At 50.1% G+C, this 16,607-nt stretch overlaps 1 long non-coding RNA gene across 1 annotated transcript; it reads right to left on the bottom strand.

The window, feature by feature from the left end:
• Positions 1-14,601: 14,601 nt before the first annotated feature.
• LOC140216003 (uncharacterized) lies at positions 14,602-16,051 on the bottom strand. The gene is made up of 2 exons (XR_011892647.1): positions 15,920-16,051; positions 14,602-14,730 (listed from the first exon to the last, which is right to left on the bottom strand). It is a non-coding gene; the product is annotated as an uncharacterized lncRNA (long non-coding RNA).
• Positions 16,052-16,607: the final 556 nt, after the last annotated feature.

The following is a 16,607-nucleotide window of genomic DNA, read 5'->3' as shown; positions in this document are numbered from 1 at the left end:
TAGACGGGGGATTGTTAATGCTGATGGAATGAGAAGGTATTCACCTATTGAGACCCGTAGGTAACGTACACCTTCCAGGAGCGCTTGAATTTAAAGTGGACGGGAGCATCAACCGGTCAGCAATTGAGGTAACCAAGAGACGTTTAAGGTATTGGTGATAGGCGTATTTACCAGGGGGAAGGGGGGGGGGGGGGAGGGCAGGGGTTCACTTGACCGCCACTGTCACAACTGGAGGAGTAAAGTGGCCATTTGTCAGTACGGGCCTTACCGGGTCCTTCAACGCCTCAATGACGTCAGCTAGAAAGTTGTTGCAGAGAGCACCACGCGAAGCGCCCGCCGTACACCACAACCGGACATCGTCCACGTGGCTAGAATGAACCACTACTACGCACGCTGATCACCCTCTCCTACCTTCTCTACTTCCGAAGCATCCAGCCGATGCCTTCGAAGGGGGAGGGAAATGACACGTACATTCAGCGCATTTCCGTGTGTTGTGTTGTTACAGTTTGATGCACCTTTATATTGCGCGCCACGGAGGGTGCAGTGAAGAGAGACGAGGACGACGAAGACGTTCTGCTCGATCGGAGCAGTTCTGCTGGGTGCCCGACTTTTGCTTGTCGTATTAATACCGTGCGCTTATAAAATATATATATATATATATATATATATATATATATATATATATATATATAGAGAGAGAGAGAGAGAGGTTGGGATTGTTTGCGGTTTTGCCAGAACTAGTTGGAACGCTACTGGTATTGGTAGAAAAAGAGCAGAGAAGAGATTGCTACGACCAGATCCGTTACAAGCACAGGCTGCGGCTCAATGGAGATAAATAATTTTGTTCAGGGAGACAAAAAAGTTGAAAGAGATGGATACAAGAATGCTACGATGAAAAACATATGTAAAGCATACCTGAGTAACTCAAGCAGGCTAGGTGACCATTTGTCGCAGCCCCGATTCAAAGGGGATGCCAATAAATAATCATAATCAACATCGCTGTAGAGTCACTGGAAAAATTTCAGAGTATCGCATTTGTTTTCTGCGCGCCGCCGCCTAACGCGGCCGCCGTTGATTGGGTCAGGCGTGTCACACGACATTTGAGTGAGTGAAGAAACTTTAGTGTAGGTCCGGCGAGGTTGCGAACTCTTCGCGCACCCGGCTAGTCCCACGTCGGGACCGGCAGGTCTAGCCCACCGGCCCGGTCGCGGGCACGCCGGACAGGCAGGATTTGCTTTTCTAGAGCGGGGCTACGCAGAAGCGCGTCCCACTCCTCCTTGATGAACTTGGGGTATGTCGACCCGCACTCCCAGAGCATTTGCGCTAGAGTGGAGGTCTGCGCGAAGGAGGGGCAGGCGTCGTCGCGATACACGTCCGGGTAAGCCTCGTGGAGAACGGACAGACACGGATACGCGCTGGTCTGCAGAAGCCTAAGCGAAACGGCTTGCGCCCTATTCAACTTGGGGTGAGGGGGTGGAAAGACCCTTCCAGTCATGTAGAAGAATTTAATAATCTCGTTGTGAGTAGCGGGAGCGACCCTGTGGCCGTAGGGAGGAGGGGAGTCGGTGCTTCTTGCAGAGGAAGCGCGGTCGGTGAGGTCACGCGCAGCCTCGTGAGCAGACTCATTGAAGTTTGGGGGAGCACCCTCGACCGACCCTACGTGAGCCGGAAACCAGTGGATTGAATGATGCGTGAGAGCATATCGACTCGAGCTGCTAAGAAGACGAGCAGCTTGCTTGGCGATGCAACCCTTCTGAAAAGCCTTCACTGTCGTTTTGGAATCACTATATATCTCGGACCCACGACCGTCTAGCAGGGCGACGGCGATGGCGGCTTGCTCGGTGATTCCGGGGTCTGAAGTGCGAATGGAGGCGCTATTGGAAGTCTTGCCGCTGGAGTCGACCACAACGATGGCAAAGGTCTTCCCATCGCTGTACTCCGCGGCGTCGACGAAGCTTGCTCTAATGTCTGGTTGCTTGATCTGTTTGAGGATGGCTGCTGCTCTGGCCTTGCGTCTGCCCTCGTTATGAACGGGATGGACGTTTCGGGGCACCGGGGCCACTTCGAATTTGTCTCGAATGCACCTAGGGATGGGGGTACTGACCATAGGGAATCCCGCAGGTTGGTAACCCAGCTCTTTGAGGATGTGTCTACCTGCCGCTGTGGTGCTCAGGCGAGTGAGTTGGGCGCGTTCTTGGGCTTCGGCAATCTCCTCGGCAGTGTTATGCACCCCCAGCTTGAGGAGATCCTCGGTATGGGTCCTAATGGGTAGCCCGAGAGCCCTCTTGACCACTTTGCGGATGAGAGCGTTGAGCTTGTCTCGCTCCGCTCTGAGCCAGTTGTGCATAGAAATTGTGTACGTAAAGTGACATAGTACGAAGGCATTGATAAGCCTGAGGAGATTGTTTTCCTTCATTCCTCGGTGCCGGTTTGCTATTCTGCGAACGAGGCGGAAAGCGTTGTCCGTCTTTGCGATGATCTTGCGGAGAGCCGTTCCGTTCCCGCCGTTGAATTCGACAAACATGCGGACCCGAATAACCTCGACCCTGGGTATCACCCCCCCCCCCCCCCCCCGTCACAACTGCGAAGACTGATGCTGCTTTCGGAGACTGGCTTCTAATCTTTGGGTCTACCTCCCTTTTCTTTTCTGTAAAGCAGAAGCTCCGACTTGGCGGGGGAGCATCGAAGTCCGGTGGGGCGGAGATGCTCTTCGATCACGTCGATCGCCTCCTGCATGGATTCTTCGACTCTGCCCTCGCAGCCGCCGGATCACCATAAGGTGATGTCGTCGGCGTATATGTTGTGCTTGACGCCCTCTACGCGTGCCAACCTCTCGGAAAGACCAATCATACAGATGTTAAACAGTGTGGGTGAGATGACGGCGCCCTGAGGAGTACCCCGCCCTCCGAGGGACACATCGTTGGAGCGGAAGTCCCCAATGCGAAGCGTGGCCTTCCTGTCCGTTAGGAAAGAGCTGACGTAGCTATGGAATCTGGAACCGAGACCCAGGTCTGAAATGGTCTTTACGATGAAGCTGTGGAGCACGTTGTCGAAAGCTTTCTCGAGGTCCAGACCGAGCAAAGCCTTGACGTTTCTGGAACGGCCATCCACAATCTGATGCTTTATTAGCTTCACTGCATCCTGTGTCGAGAGTCCGGCGCGGAAGCCGATCATGTTGTACGTGTAAACGTCGTTGTCTTCGAGGTACCCGTTGACCCTGTTGAGGACGACGCGCTCCATGACCTTGCCAACGCAGGAGGTTAGAGAAATCGGCCTGAGGCTCTCGATGTTCGGGGCCTTGCCGGGCTTGGGAATGAGCACCGTGCAGGCCATCTTCCATTCTGCAGGAACAACGCCGCTATTCCAGGACTCGTTGATTTTGTCGGTCAGAAAGACGATCGACGTGTCCTCGAGGTTTCTCAACATTCTGTTGGTGACTCCGTCTGGACCCGGCGCAGACTTGCGGTTGAGCGCGAAGATGGCCTGTCTGACCTCGGCCTTCGCACCATTCTTCGAGAGTGGCGGGTGCCCTGGCTCTGCCGGGTTCTTCGCGCATCTTGCGAAAGCGGTCCCAATCGATGAACGTGAATTCCTTGATCCTAGTCCGAGACACCTTGAAATTCGTCTCGAGAATGTGTGGTCGCTGCCGAACTCCATGGCCGTGTTCTCCCAGTCCACGTCCTCAACGTTCCTGACGAACGCGAGGTCGGGTGTCGAGTCCCGGGTGACGGAGTTGCCGATGCGCGTAGGAAAATTCTTGTCAGTGACCAGAGCGATGTCCATCTCGTTGGCGTCTTGCCACATATCGCGCCCCTTGGTAGTGTCGTAGACGTAACCCCCGATGCCGTACGGTGCGTTGAAGTCGCCGACGACGACGAAGGGTCGAGGGCCGGGAAAGTCTTTCGCCTTCTTGAGAATGGTCTTGAACTGCTGGCGCGAGTCTCTGGGGTTGCTTATACACTGAGGACGAACACGCTGTTTCTGCGCTGATTCCGCTGCGGAACGTCGAGCAGGATCTCAACCATGACATATTCGATTCTACCCCTCGCCAGCTTGAGGTTGTGGGTGAGATGAGTCAGCCTTTTATCAATCAAGGTGCAAATCCCTCGCCCCCCGGGCAGGCCCGACACGGCCCTGTAGCCCTGGAGCGAGGCGGCGGAGACTAATGTTTCCTGGAGAGCAATGACTTGAGGTTTGACAGCGAAAGACCTGAATAACTGCTGCAGAGGGGCTTTTTCGTTAGAATACCCCCTGCAGTTCCATTGCCAAATGCGAAAACTGTTTGGACCTATCCATTATGGCGGACCGGATGGACTACCACCTAACGGGGCAGTTAGGGCTGCGCAAACACTGGGACCTCATGTCGCCGCCCTGGTTGGATACTGAAGTCTAGCTTCCTTTAGTATGGCGGGAACGGTGAGCGGTTGTACGACGGAGGCGGATGAAGCCATTCGCGCCTCAATGGCGTCGATGCGATCAGCGAGAGCTCCGAGGCCCCTGTTGGGGTCTCCGAGTGCGACCTGAATTTGACGAACGTTATCGGTGAGACAACTGACGCTAGCAGTGACCTGTTTGAGGCCATCTGCCAGCCCAATGAGAGTTTGCTTAATCTCGCTTACTTCTGCGGACAACGCTCCCGATTCACCTGTTTGTTTTACTACTGCTCTGCCTTTGGAGGACGTCGCAGTACCGTCTACTGGGGCTGGGAATGGAGTCTCTGTGGCCCTGCCTGGCGCACCGTTATCCGACGCATTCGAAACGAGTTTCGGAATCTCTGTCATTTCGTTAACTAGCCTCTTGATCGTGTTCTTGAGGTAGTCGTTCTCTTTGCGTAAGCGAATGACTTCCGCATCCCTAGCTTGCTCTGGGTGCGGGTCGTTACGAGGTGCCTGAGCAGTTTCTGTATTGGCACCGGGCTTGGGACCTGCCAGATCGGCCCAAAGGAGGGTCGGCTGCTTCCCCAAACTTGTGGAGGCGGGCTGAGATCCAGATGCTGGCTGGGTTCTGCAACCCGGGCGGCCCCTGGAACCGGGTCTAGATCTGGATCGGACTCGGGATCTTGACATCGACCTGGCCCTGGAGATGGAGCAGCTCCTGGTGCGAACCCTGGAGCGACCACGAGACCTGGATCTCCCCCTGGACCGGGAGCGGCTGCGACCGTATTGGCGTTCAGGCGATGCTTGCCGGGCTTGATTCGTGCCCTCCATGGGCGGGAAATGTTCGGTGTTGAGGGCGCGGGAGCGTTCCCCCCGTCTGCGCCTGACGAGATATGGCGTCTGAAATCGTCGCTTGCACTCCTTGGCGGCGGTAAGGTGGTCGCCACCGCACAGCTTGCATTTGGGATCGCCTTTGCTGGGCTTCGGGGTTTGCTTCTCCGCATCCTCTGCAGATGGCGTCGTCGGGCGAAGGGCAGACGTCAGAGCGGTGCGCGAGTCTGCCGCAGCTGTAACGCACGTCCATTTGCTTGCGAAATAAAGTGCATCTGACGATAGTGCCGCCGTAGGAGACAAAATTTGGCACCCGGTACCCCTCGAACAGGACCATCACGGTGCCGGTGTTCTTGATTCTTTTGGCGCCCAGCGCCGTGGGATTTCTCGGATTGACGAGTTTTTTGTCGATCGCCGCGGACCCGTCCGTAAGGGAGACGCCTCGGATGACGCCCTTGCACGTGTAGTGGGGGGCGGCCTCGTAAGCGCTCACCTCGAAACGTTGACCGGCGACGGAGATGCCCTCGATGCTGACGTAGCGTGCAGCGTTGTCCCTGATTGGTGTGCTGATCACCATTATGTTTTGTTGAAAGTTGGGACACATCGTGTCGGTGTCTCGCGACGCCGAATCGAGCCCGGCAGCCTGCCATATGGCGTCGGCGACTGCGGTAGGTCCACACTTGCTGATACACAGGCCTCCCCTGGGCCGCACGACGATCTTTGGTCTTCCTTGGGCATCGAAGGCATCCTGGCCCCTCGAAAAAAGCTTGCGTTTAATGCCCGCGCGGTGGGCGCGACGCCGAGCGTTGGAACCGGCGTTATGCTGAACGTCGGCCGCACTGCCATTGGCCGCGTTTCTCTTGCTCATTGAAGAACGTCTGGCGGCAACGAGCTGGCACCCGGAGTCCATAGTGAAGTCCTCGGGGGATAAAAACTTCCCTTCCACCTCATACTCCATTACAAAGTCCGTGGAAAAAGCCTCCGACGAGAAGAGGTGGGCGAGCGATGCCTCGCCTCGCGAACCCTAACACGGTTAGGCTCAGCACACAGTCACGGCGTAGTCGAAAGAAAAACGGCAAGAAATGTCACAAAAGTACACCCACCTACAAAAGTCGGGTACCGGCGTGTTCCTCTTGAATTCACGGATCCGAAAATGTAGAAAGCTTAGGTGTACACACTCGAAAAACATACGAAAATGTTCGCAAAAAGCGGGAGCCAAGCGAACCACGTCAGATGTGGCTCAAACCCACTGCCAACGTCCCGTCACATGACATTTTGGCGACATATCCCTTCAATGCGCTTTCAGCATGCATGTTGAACGTGCAGAGCGGACGAAGAGAGCACTTTATCGCTTTGCTCAACGTGTGCGAACACAGGAGTGAGATATTACTGTAGCCTCGTGCCTGGTTGCTGCACCTTCGGGTGTAGCAACCGAACGGAGTCCGGAAAGCCATTTTTTTTTTGCATTACGTGCGGGAAGGATGACTGGCAACAACGTTCTGCGTGGCTGCAGAGAATTAGCCGCAAGAACAGCGCGCCCTCAGCACACCCGCTAGTGAAAGGTAAATTCGTTCAATTACTTCCACGTAGTTTTCTAGACAGTTATTACTTTCACGCGACCGTGCATTTTACGTGTGTCGTGTGTGACGAATCTCGTGGGCGTGCGGATGCCACGAAAGATGTGGTGGGAGACGCAGAGCAGCACAGCAAACAGATTCTAATTACCAAAAACTCAAAATCAAACTCATGTAAACTACAACACCCTGAAGAGATACCAGCACCCATGCCACCGACATAACACTGACTAAACATGCCCCTATTGCCGGCGACGCCAATGCTTGGCACTTTCTACGGAAAAGTTAGGCAATCCGCGTGCGTCTATTTGTCGTACAAAAATCCCTCACGTGACCTGATCCTAGGTGCCTAGGGACAGCATCATTTAGGGATTTTTGAGAAGGCGCGATGCTGGCGCCGAGCGTCGCCGTGGCGAGTTCGTCCTCGGCGTGATCGTTCTCTGGACCGCGCGTTGTTCAACATTGCTCATGTAATTTCTTTATTCTATGATGTAATCGTGCATGCGTTGCTTGTGTGTTGGTTGTAGGTTCTGTGTTACTTGGCGGAAAGCCATGAGTAGTGGCGGTGCGGCAGTGCGGCTTTGGCCTCGATGAGTTCTGGCACGACAGAATCTACGTTGTGTGACCCGTGCTTTCTTGAGAACCCGGCGGTGGTGACAATTGAAATATCGAAGTGGCCTAGCGCCTGGGCAGCGAAGTTCTGCGAACCGCGATGTGGCGTCGCCGTGTCAGACTTTGCTTAACGGACATCGAGGGATGTGCTGCTCGCTGCAAGTCATGCAAAATGCAACTGCGTCGACCGCCCACTGTTCAGCGCTGAATGTGTGTTTGGTGTGCTGTGCTTGAAACGAGTGGTGCAGCCGTGCAGCGGGGGTAGCAGAGGAGCAGAGTGGCTTAGGGGCTCCGTTTGCGCGTTCACAGACATGTCCCGTCTTGGTCGCATTAGCGCCTGTCGCGGGACTGTCGTGTGCTAGCTCCTTGCCTAGTATGAAGTTTACGACGCTAACACGCAGCATGTTCACGTTTTTCCGCGCTATATGTCATTTGCATGACGGCCGAGTTGAAAACGAGACATATAAAATTACTTTCTATTGTGGAAGTTCTGGAAGTCTTATTACGCAAGGAGTGCGAACGTAAACATAAACACATATGTGTGTCTAAAATTTTGAATTACCTATAATACCCTTTACGACTGATAAGTGGGCTACACGGCCTGTGTGAATCAGCTACCGTATGTTGCGACACTTCCGTGTGGTAGACTGATGCATGGTGCGCGTTTATTTCTGTACTGTTGTAAAAACCATTTGTTTATTCACTCAATACAAATGTACGGTTTCTTCGCCGCAGTACATTTTAGTTACGCGGTGAAGCATACTAAAAGTGGGAGGGGGCCACTATCAGCCAGCATAGTATGTCCACTTAGGCGACCTGAGAGGCGGCGGGTTCGCGAGCGTATGATTAAAGAACTCTTATTATGTCCAGTGACAGTGGCCCCTTTTCACTTTTAGTATGCTTCACCGTACATTGCTTAGGCTTCACCGCGAAATATTAGTGTATTGCGAGAAAGATAATCCTAAAAAGCCTAATTATGCAAAGTTTCTATTGTAGCTTGCTACACCGCAATACAGGGGTGAAAATTAGCGTCATGCAGTAAAGCATACTAAGAGTGGAAAGGGCACATAGGTTTACACTGTGCTCATTATCTTCAATTGTGACCTAATTTGCAAGTGCATCTGTGCTCGTGGTAAGCTTTATTGACAATTCTTTGTACATCACAAATTCATATTGCAGGGAAGCTTACTAAAGCACATTCGCCATTATGGTACGTGTTATTCACCTTCAATGCAGGAGCACAATGCGGATTCTTGCCCCTGCTTTTTGCTGGACTGCACATGCTCATTGAGAATTGATTCATTGTTCATAAGTGCACTGGTACTTTACTCTAAACTGGAGGGCTCAAGTTAATATGGAAGCACAATTTTTATTAAAGGGACAAGATGTTGCCGAGATGGTTGCAGCACAGCTTTTTTTTTTCTTCCAGGCACCTTTTCTACTTGAAGCTTCCATTGCAGTGTTTCGAACCTCTTTGAACCAGCACATAGTGTATATGAAAATTGGACACTGATTGGGAATATCACCTAAGTTCATGCCTATATATAAAAAGATGTAGCAAAGTAAAAAGATGTAGCACGACCAGACAAAATAAAAGAAGGGGGTGGGCTGTAGCAATACTAAGTGTTAAATGGTGCTTTATCCTTTCCCTTGAGTTTTCTTTCTGTTTTTGTGCTTTTTATGGATCCTCCGCAGTAACCATGCGAGTGCTGAGCTTGAGCTTGTTGGTTTCAAGTCTCATGGTTGTTACTAACAGAACAGGGTGATAAACGAACAAGGGCTTGGAGGCATCGGCTCACCTTGCTTTCCTCATGGTGCTGCTTCATAAGCACCGTGAGCATCCAGGCCAACTAGGAAGGGAGGTTTGTTGCAATTGCTTCTGAACTTTATTGCCACCAAACCAACAGTGCTCTCAATGACAGTTTTTGGACAGTAGAATGCTTGCACCCAGCAAAGTCTTAAGAAGGAAGCATTCAGGATGTGCAAAATGGGCTTTTGAAGCTGGCAGCATTACTGAAGGGGCTTTGCCCATCTGCCCTCTTTATGGATACACAAAGATGATTTCCTCTTTAAGAGGGATTGTTTCAGAGGTTGTTACATGGCAACAGTGTTGGGTGTTTAGTAGCTTGTCTTTGCCCACTGTTAATAACCTGTTCCTTCTCCAGTGCCCCTGTGAAGTGCCTACTTTTTGGACACAATGTGCTCTCCATGCATGCATGCATTTTTAGCTTGTAAAGACGTCTATTAACCCCTTGCCTCAAGCTGGTCCTTGCTGATGTCACCCAAGAAGGCATTGGGGAGTATGGCAATGTACACTTACAAAACACTGTTGATACCAGTGTAACCAAATTAATGGAGCTGCTGTTCTTTTTTTTGTCTACTCCATCCTGGTTAGTTACAATAAGCAATGTCCGAACAGAAGGCATATGTAGTTGGTCGTGCATAGCCTGCGCACTAAGACTTGTTGGCATATTATGACCTTAGCAGTGTTTATATGTAAAAACCTTCTGATGTGTTGATGACTCCCTTTTTCTTATCATACTTTGCCTGATGGAGCCAGCAAGTGGGTCAACCAGATGTTCAACAGGCTTCCCACTAGTTTTCCCAGAGTCTCCTTTACCAGGGTGCTGCTCATAGATATCTGTTTTCTTGACCTTGCACTGCACTTCAACCATGGCCACACCTGCTAAACCTATAGCATGCGATCAAAAAAGTGCTATACATCATGTTGCTCCAAACTCGTGACATGTGCTACAAGGCCTTGAGGAACACCCTCATTTATTTACGCCCTCATCATACTGTACGAAGCTTCGCATGATAAGTGCGACAATTAACATCTGCTGGTTTTTCAGTGTTATTCCTGTCCAGCTTGCTGAAAGCTATCCTGAGTGTTTCAAAAGCAAACGACCGCTGCTGGACAAGAAGTGCTTAAAACAAGGGTCGCTGTAACCACATATGTAACACGAAATGAAGGCCACTGAGTATACAGACGGTTTACTTCATATCCGAGAAGCTTGGTTCTCCCTTTGCTAGTGAGTGAACTCAACTTGCCCCGAATACATGGCCTGTGACAAACTATGTGCCAGATGCTGTGTCCCCTGCAAAGCTGAAGATGTGTACGAGATCCTGACACCCTGCAGCGGCTTCTACACTGGGCAAACAGGCTACTATAAAAACGACTGTCTTTACTAATATGCTAATAACATGAAAACGGGCAGAAATTTGGCTATTCATTGGACCCAACTGCAGGTGCAAGCCACCCTTCCACCAGATGTGTGTTGTTCACAGAAACTGGAGCTATACAAATGCAGATAAAAACAGTGATGTTTGAAAGTAGTAGAGCTGCACTATATTCTGCACAAGCAGTGCTATCTGCAGCGCTGGTACCTTATAGCCACAATTCATGGCTGCACCACCATGCAAAGGCACTATTCTTGAATTATTAACTTCTATTATATTTATGGCGGCCATATATTGCAATTACATATCATCCACATTGTGTGCAATATGGTTAAATGTCAATTATGATGGCCATTCCTAATCTGAAATGCAACAAAAGAGCAAATGTAGGCAACAAATTGCAATTCAAAGAGACAAAAGGCAACCAGTGCACAGGATAAGTGACAGACTTCCTTTTATTGAAAAAGAAACGTGACATGTGTCATGCCACCACCAGTGGGTAGCAATCTTTCAAGCTTGGGTGACAGAGGCAAAACTTAGCAAAATGCTACGATCACGCTGTAAAACGGCCTTGGACCCACAAAAAAAACGACATCATATTGTACAGAATGAAAGGGCAAGACTTCATCTAAGAACAGTGTATGGCACCACATACTTGAAATGGCGTAAAAAATGTTGACTTGCCCTACCCACAAAGAAAAAGTAACAAACACAGAAAACACGCCTTAAAATGCAATGTGCAGAGTCTGAAACCAAAAAAAGGACAACCCGAAAAAAGTTTCGCTAAGTCTTTCAATGATTAAAATTGTCAAACTGTATCATCACTTAATGAACCTGCACAGCTGAAAAGGAACGAAGGAAAGCTCAATAGCGGGGCAGCAGAAAATGTCACCGAATAAGTATACTTTGCTTACCAACGATACCTATGGTTTAGTTGTGGTCTGTGTATAAACTTTTCTTGTTTAGAATGGCTGAGCGGATAGGGAAAAAATGACCATAAGAGCACCAAGTGTATGCATAGTCTACGCACAAAAAGCCACTGCTTTCTTACTTTTTTTTTCTCTGTATTACTATTCATGAGTATTGAGGTGCCTTATTAGCACTGCTAACATCCCACTGCAAAACACAAAATTGGGCAAGTTGTGGCATAAAGAAAATTGCAGTTTCACTCGTAATGTGAAACAATGATGCAGTAGCTGGTGAAATATGCACAGGAAGCTTACTTCATGCAGTGTTTGCTGAAGTGAACACTTGCCAATGCAAGTCGGTAATCTCCTTAAAAAAGTAAAATAAGTAAGAGTCCTATTTATTTGTGGGAGTTGTGCCTCAGTGTTGAAGTGGAAAGACTCGGCTTTTCTTCCTCCTGTTTCATATCCGGACTTAGCCACTGATCTACACCAAAACAACCCTTTAGCTTCTTACTGCTGAATTCGTTTTGGTTTTCTCAAATCTATATTTGGGCTACGCATTGCTATGTCTCACGTTTTGCTTGAGGAAAACAAGACATCAACAGCTCCATCCAGTAAATCTGAGAAGCCAAGCACTAGAAGAACTTTAATGAAGCAGATGCACCCAATCATTGTCATCACATGCAAGAAGAAAACTTAACATAGGACTGCCTTCACAAGTGGGAAGGTGATGTGTAAGAACTTGAAGGTGTGGATGCCAGCGCTATATACAGTATGCAGACATTGAGCAGGTGTTAGCCAATCTAGGCACCTGTTGGCTAGATCACGCTCTCTGGGATCAGTATTCACCACGACTGTACCTTCAGCAGAGTGGCTGAAATGTAGAATTGTGGGCTACCACTCTTTTGATCGTATGTTTGAATCCTCGCAGCACAATGAGAACTTTATTTGCAATATTCTAGCAAGAAATTCGGGAATTCCAGCGACAACACCAGTAGACATCAGAACAACCAGGGGAGTTAGCCCATAGCAGCTATTGCTGTAAAAAATAAGACTGGCATAAGCACAAGAATTGAGATGGGCATACTACATGCCTTTGTTCTGGTAGTGGTGCACTACTTCGGTGCTACTGTTAATGATCTCCACTGTCACTGGACATAATAAGAGTTCTTTAATCATCCACTCGTGAACCCGCCGCCTCTCAGGTCGCCTAAGTGGACATACTATGCTGGCTGATAATGGCCCCCTCCCACTTTTAGTATGCTTCACCGCGTAACTAAAACGTACTGCGGCGAAGAAGCCGTACATTTGTATTGAATGAATAAACAAATGGTTTTTACAACAGTACAGAAATAAACGCGCACCATGCATCAGTCTACCACACGGAAGAGCGTCGCAACATACGGTAGCTGATTCACACAGGCCGTGTAGCCCACTTATCAGTCGTAAAGGGTATTATGGGTAATTCAAAATTTTACACACATATGTGTTTATGTTTACGTTCGCACTCCTGGCGTAATAAGACTCCCAGAACTTCCACAATAGAAAGTAATTTACAACACACAAACGCAAAGAACATTATATGTCTCGTTTTCAACTCGGCCGTCATGCAAATGACATATAGCGCGGAAAAACGTGAACACGCTGTGTGTTAGTGTCGTAAACTTCATACTAGGCAAGGAGCTAGCACACCACAATCCCGCGACAGCCACTAATGAGACCAAGACGGGAGCACATGTCTGTGAACGCGCAAACGGAGCCACTCTGCTCCTCCGCCACCCCCGCTGCACGGCTGCACCACTCGTTTCAAGCACAGCACACCAAACACACATTCAGCGCTGAACAGTGGGCGGTCGACGCAGTTGCATTTACATGACTTGCAGCGAGCACCACACGCCTCGATGTCCGTTAAGAAAAGTCGGACACGGCGACGCCACATCGCGGTTCGCAGAACTTCGCTGCCGAGGCGCTAGGCCACTTCGATATTTCAATTGTCACCACCGCCGGGTTCTCAAGAAAGCACGGGTCACACAACGCAGATTCTGTAGTGCCAGAGCTCATCGAGGCCAAAGCCGCATTGCCGCACCGCCACTACTTACGGCTTTCCGCCAAGTAACACAGGACCTACAACAAACACACAAGCAACGCACGCACGATTACATGAGCAATGTTGAACAACGCGCGGTCCAGAGAACGATCACGCCGAGGACGAACACGCCACGGCGTCGCTCGGCGCCAGCATCGCGCCTTCTCAAAAATCCCTAAACGATGCTGTCCCTAGGCACCTAGGATCAGGTCACGTGAGGGATTTTTGTACGACAAATAGACGCACGCAGGCAATCCTAGCCTATGGCTGCGCACCAGCAGAAAGGAGGGTTCTTACAGATTGTCGTCGCACGTTTCGTCCGAGTCCGATGCGAGTCGGCTCTTCACCATAGTCGGCGTTCTCGCCGACTCCATAAATCTTGCTGCCTTGGTATTGGCCGCAATCTCACCCGTCTCTGATGCCAGTTTCCCGAACTCCGCCGATGACGTGGCACCCCGGCCTTACCGGTTAGGCCTAACTCCGGGCTACGCCGCTACTTCTTCGACTGCCGACGAGATGCCCTGAGGACTATCGTGTGTGCTGGTCTGCCTCTGAAGGGGGATCCTTCCTGGAGTACCCGGCACTGCCGTCAGAGGCTGCAGCAGGCCCGAGGAGCCTCGCATGAGCGTCGCCGAGATCGACGGCCATACCCTGGACCGCCATCGTCACGGACTTGACCGAACCCCCATTGCTCCCGTCGCCAGTGCAATGCTGACGCTACAACCATAGAGAAAGATATTATGCAAGAGCGGACACTCCCATAGAGCCCAGCGGCCGAATTGACTGCCGCGCACCAAGCTGTCAGCGTTAATACCTGAACCGCACTTCCGGTTTCGGTTTTGGGCGCTGGCGTTTCTGATGCTAGCTGGTACGCGTAACGCCTGCCTTGCTGATCGGCTTTTTTTTTGTGCTTCTACAGCTCAACCGCGCGCGGTTTTCGTGCGAAATCGTTTTATTATTAAAATTGATTGCGAACTATCCTTAGAAGCCTCAATCGAATATGTGCCACGCGCAATTTGATAAAGACGCAAGAAGCCTTGTGAAATGAGGAAATGTTTATTTATTCTCCTTGCTCGCTTCAGGCTTTTCGTGTATTCATCTAGCGTTGTGGCACCAGGTAAGCAGCATTATTTACCGTACGAAGCTCCACCGTACGACGTCAGCTGAAAAAAAATAATTAGAAGGGACTGTCATTTTGGTATGAACATATACGAATAATGCGTGTAGATTGGAAACGTGCGAAAGGGGTGAATAGGCGGCGTTACAGACAAAAGCAGTTCGCTTGTACATACACGGCGTAGAAAATACCTGACTCATCCCAAACAATACCGTACATACCACAAGAACATTGTATTTACAAGTATTCTCCTCTTCCGGGCTTTACTTCCTGCAATTTGAGAGCACGAATAGACGGGCTATTGCGCGTTTCCAGGAGAACTCGGATACAACCGACGCGATAGTACGCTACGAATACACTGAGGTGGCCACAATACAGGATCTCAACCAGACCATGATGGACGCTCGCAAAATTCCTTCCACTCGTACTCAAGGCAAATGCACGGGTGCAAAGGCTCTTTTAAGTCGTTCCAGTTAAATGTTCCTGGCGTTTGAGCTCCTTGGCGTTATTTTTTGATCATTCTGCCAGAGCAAGCAACACATGTGCTCCCGTGTTATCACGGTTGGCAATCGCTTGTCGCGTTTTCGACAAACGTGAGTACCGAAAGAAGACTTAAATTGTTGCGGGGTCATAAACATTGTCAAAAACTTGTCGCAGTAAGATTCAGTACACGCAAAACTAACTGTCACCACGGCCGAGCTGCTTTTCGCTGCGTCACGACAGGCGCGGCGAGCGTGCCTCATAAGTAACAATAAGCAGCGAGAATAATTTTCAACAATGTTGGCCGTCAGAGAAAGCGCCTTGAACTTGTCTTGTCGGTGCATTAAAGCGCGAAGCTGCGCACCACGGCCGAGCTGTATTTCGCTAACCACGTCACAGCACGAGGCACGCCCACTGCGCTTGAAAAGTACCCAAAAAGTAGGGAAATTAGTTACAATAATGTTTGGGGTCAGAGAAAGCGCCAATACTTGTTGCAGTAAGATTCAGTGCAAGTGAAACGGCGTCACAGCGCCCTGTGCGACTAGCATGCCCAAAAATTACCGAAATAAGTTAAAATTATTCGAGCTCCCAGAAAGCGTCGCAGACATCTCCCAGTACGATTTACTAATTTTAATTTACTGCGCCACGACAACCGCGCTGCTTTTCGTTAACTACGTCACAAGTCTAGCCTAGGTGCCGTGCCGTTAGCCTAACTGCTTGAAATGCGTCGCAGACTGTCGAACAAAATTTCTCACCTTGCCGTAGTCCAATAGCGTACTGGGTCCATGTCGAAGTTCTGAAGGAACGCAAGAATTCGCCGGTAGCCCGCCAATCCAGGATACATTCAAAAATAGAAAAAGAGGCAGAAGGCTCGCCGAATAGACCAACGCTCGGATGCGCAGCCGGTCTGGCTCGCTTCGGCGTGGTGTCTGACGAATGACGCATGCATCTGGCTCGCCATTCGCCGATCCAGCTGTCGCTAGGCAGCGGAAGTAAGCCGCAAAGTTTAATTTGATTTATAAGCAGATATTCTTTTTTTACTTTTGCAGGGAAAGAATAAAAAAAGAAATGAACGTTTCTGTCAACCTCATTTCACATTCTCTTTTTTTTTTCGATGTTCGCAGCAGCCAACGGTCAGCGTTAATAGTAGCGGGACGTATTTCCTGTTGCCAGTTTTCGCCGAGTGGCCCCTCTTCTATAATTTTTTTCTCTATGCCACGGCCTTCTTGGCGCAGAGCCACGTCAATAATGGCATCTCGGTGGCGCTTCTCCGTAGATCGCAGCTCCGGTCACACGCCTCGAGGGCTCATGCCCTTCGGACGAATGCGTGCAAATCTTCTTCCTTTCTGCTCCGCATGCCTCTTACATATGACATGGGTCCCCTTTTCAGGAATTTTTTTCCAGGAGACTGCCTTCTGTCGGTCTTCTTGGTGGCGGATTTGA

This window comes from Dermacentor andersoni, chromosome 2 (genome assembly GCF_023375885.2).
Source record: "Dermacentor andersoni chromosome 2, qqDerAnde1_hic_scaffold, whole genome shotgun sequence".
NCBI classification, from domain to species: domain Eukaryota; kingdom Metazoa; phylum Arthropoda; class Arachnida; order Ixodida; family Ixodidae; genus Dermacentor; species Dermacentor andersoni.
Note: the sequence above shows the minus strand (reverse complement) of the source record. Positions and strands in the feature narration are given on the sequence as shown.